The sequence below is a fragment of the Cryptomeria japonica genome, chromosome 7 (assembly GCF_030272615.1).
Source record: "Cryptomeria japonica chromosome 7, Sugi_1.0, whole genome shotgun sequence".
Lineage (NCBI taxonomy): Eukaryota > Viridiplantae > Streptophyta > Pinopsida > Cupressales > Cupressaceae > Cryptomeria > Cryptomeria japonica.
In genome coordinates, this window is record NC_081411.1 from 183,229,623 (window position 1) to 183,233,409 (window position 3,787).

Sequence of the window (3,787 nt, forward strand, 5' to 3'; positions counted from 1 at the left end):
ATTGAGTTTTTTTGAAGCAGAACATGGTAAGGGGGAACACGATGGAGCCGGTGCCTGTATAAAAAAAGCTCTTGCTAGAGAACAATTGAAATTCGAGGATGTAGTGAAATTGAGAGATGCTCGTGCAGTTGTAGATTGGTGCAATTCAAAGTTGTCAAAAGGATCAACTGAAAACTCTGCAATTCGACGTTTCTTCTGGTTGATAGAGGAAGATAGTATTCCTATTCGGCATGATTGTAAAACCATCATTGGATCAGCTAAATGGCTTTCGTTTAAGAGTTCTAATTCAAACACATGGACTATATTCACAAGGCAACTTGCTTGCTTTTGTCAATTTTGTGTTTCCGAAGATTGGGAATTTTGTGAGAATAAAGAATGGGTTGAAGAATGGCAACAAAGATCATTGACACCCATAGATGCAAATGATCCACATGAAAGAACTGATGAAGATATGGATCAAATGTTTGCATCAAATGACTATGATCGCATTTCAGATCTTATACAACAAGGTAAAATTATTTTTGAAATTTGTTTTGATTTATTAAATAGTACATAAATTTATGAAATCTTACAGTGTATATTTTTGTTTTTATTTCTCATTAAATATTAAAATAAAATTGTTTTGTGCACAGGACATGTCTATGCTGTTGTTGCACCAGAGGACAATGAAGAGGGGACAGAGTATTGGTTGGCTCGATGTGTAGAGCCAAAACATAAGCTAACTACTCCTCGAGTAGATGATGATGGTTATGACTATCCAACAGGATCTGTGGTTGTTGTTGGCACTTGGCTACACAAATATCTAACAAGAAAGAATGGATTGCCCGCATTTGAAGATTAAGAATTAGAGAAGAGGATTATACATTACTCGCATTTGGTAGTGGCAACTAATATAAAATTAGATAGATATCGTGGCAGGCCTGCTAATAAACAATTATGGACTCTCTCTATGGAAGAGCACGAGACAATTATAGATGCTTTACAAAAGAGAGAGGATGCAGATGGTATAACGGAATGAATCTAGTAAAATTTTGTTTCAGGTCTACCACAAGTAGAAGGCATCAATGAAAACAAAGTTATTTAAATAGACTGTTTATTTTATTTTAGATATGTCTTCTTGATTACATTTTGTGTACAATATACATAAATGAGAGACTATTGGTCAAATTTATGAATGAGATAATTATGTTTTAATCAAGTTCTATTCATTATATTTGTTAAATGATACTTTTTAATTTAGAATATGTTATAATTATAAGATATGTTTCGATACTTAGTTCATGATGTATGCACATTTAGTTTATCTAATCACAAGAACTATTTAAATGAAATTCCAAAAATAAAATTACAAGTCCACATAATGCCTATAAAGTTGTTTAATTACAACTTCCATAAATAAAATTTCAAGTCCACATAATATATAAAGTATGCAAAAAATTTTAAGTCCACATAATTTCAAGTCAATATATATGATCTAATGTGCACATAATTTCAAGTCCACATAATATCTAATGGGCACAATACACATAAAGTATGCACATAATATATATGATCTAATCCTATTATGAAACTATCCATATATATAAAGTATGTGTGTGCACGTGTAAACAAATATGTAAAGCCCGTAAAATAGTACATATCAGAGCCAAATAAACAGTAAAATTTCAAGTCCACATAATCCATATAATATCTAATCCATATATATGTCTAGATGGTAACATGATGTTCACTCCACATAATATCTAATGTGCACAAAATATATAAAGTATGCACAAAATATATATGATCTAATCCTATTATGCAACTATCCATATATATAAAGTATGTGCATGTGTAAACAAATGTGTAAAGTCCATAAAAAAGTACATATCAAAGCCAAATAAACAGTAAAATCTAAGTGCTATCATCAATAACATCTTGAGGTCTCTTGTCCCCGGGACGTGGTCCAGATCCACCTGTCTCATGCTGTATAATAAAAAAATAATATTAAAATATTACTTGAAATGAACTATTAAAAGAATCATTTATCAAATATAGTAGAATTCATAAATTAAGTTACAAACTTACCATATGCTCATCAGATCCTCTAGCAGTATCTCTCTTGTCCCCGGGACGTGGTCCAGATCCACCTGTCTCATGCTGTACAATAAAAAAATAATATTAAAATATTACTTGAAATTAACTATTAAAAGAATCATTTATCAAATATAGTAGAATTCGTAAATTAAGTTACAAACTTACCATATGCTCATCAAATCCTCTAGTAGTATCTCTCTTGTCCCCGGGACGTGGTCCAGATCCACCTATCTCATGATGTACAATAAAAAAATAATATTAAAATATTACTTGAAATTAACTATTAAAAGAATCATTTATCAAATATAGTAGAATTCATAAATTAAGTTACAAACTTACCATATGCTCATCAGATCCTCTAGCAGTATCTCCTCTAGCAGTATCTTGTGCAGTATCAACACCAAATGTAGTGCTAGCTAACTCCTGTACAAGGTCAAATTCAAAGTGTCCAATTAAATCTTAAATTAAGATTCAAAATAAGATCAAATTAAGTATTACATATTAATACCTCAAAGGATGTCGATGTGCATTCAAATTGGCTCTGATCAAAATTATGAGGATAACTTATCCTAATGGTAGTGTCCACCTTCATACATGCATTTAATGAAATCATATTTAGTGAACATATATATGTGTACTAAATAATTTCAAGTTAAGTTACAATATTGTAAGATTTAATATTTAATTTAAGAATTATAAGATACATACCATAGATGGTGTCACAATAGTCAGACCCTCTTCTCGATGTGATGTAGAGGGTCCCTCATGACCTAATCATGGAGAAAGAAGCATTCAATGTATCAACATGAAAATTTATATAGTATACGATGATAACATATTAACTTAAAAAGATCTAGTACAATGTCTAGATAGAAATTTATACTATACCCCATAAGGTGTGCCGAGTTGTGTTCTAGTAGATGCAATATTGACTCTAATATTAGGTGTAGTCCTTATCTACATAAACAAAATTTATTTAATGAAGTATTAGATTGTATAAAAAAAGAGATGCACTTAGTTTATACCTATATTTAATGAAGTATAAAAAGATTGACATGTGTACATGTATATATATATATATATCTATACCTGGTCAAGATGAACATCTGAGCAAAGAAAATCCATATAAGATGCCATCATACTATCATCTGTTGCATCATGTTCATCTGGAACTAAAGTAGATCCTATAGAAGTAGTAGGACCTACACACGTCTCATGACAACTCGAACACATATGTGGCATCCATCGAGGAGCAGATGCCATGTGAGTAGCTTGCTCACTCAGGTTACCTGTGAGGGAAGTCAAAGCATCTAATGTCGAAATGAATGATGTATTTTGGACATCTGCAGGAATCGATGGAGCAACAAGTGGAACTATGGGTGGATCCGGTAGGGGATTATTCCGTGCCCCTAATCTATGCTGTGGCATTCCACGACCAACACCCTGGAATGACTTAATATCAAAATAATTTGGTTTTTGGTTCATTACAAACTCACAGTATAATTTCTTCAAAAAATAAAAAGGGACCTCATAATTACGATGTGGTGGATAATCAAAAACCATCCACCATCTATCCCAAAAGTATCTAGCCATTTCTGGATGCACACACCACCTAATTGAAATTCTTTTCTGGTTAGGTTGCATTGGTTCTCTTGTTTTTGGGTTGGTAAAATATGGACATAAATGAGCTTTGGTTATTTTCAAATCAGTG

General features: G+C 31.9%; 1 long non-coding RNA gene across 1 annotated transcript; it reads right to left on the reverse strand.

Moving 5' to 3' along the window:
* Window positions 1-2,277: 2,277 nt before the first annotated feature.
* On the reverse strand, window positions 2,278-2,629 carry LOC131856348 (uncharacterized). Its single transcript, XR_009358445.1, has 3 exons — window positions 2,585-2,629; window positions 2,416-2,499; window positions 2,278-2,303 (listed from the first exon to the last, which is right to left on the reverse strand). It is a non-coding gene; the product is annotated as an uncharacterized LOC131856348 (long non-coding RNA).
* Between the last annotated feature and the right edge of the window lie 1,158 nt (window positions 2,630-3,787).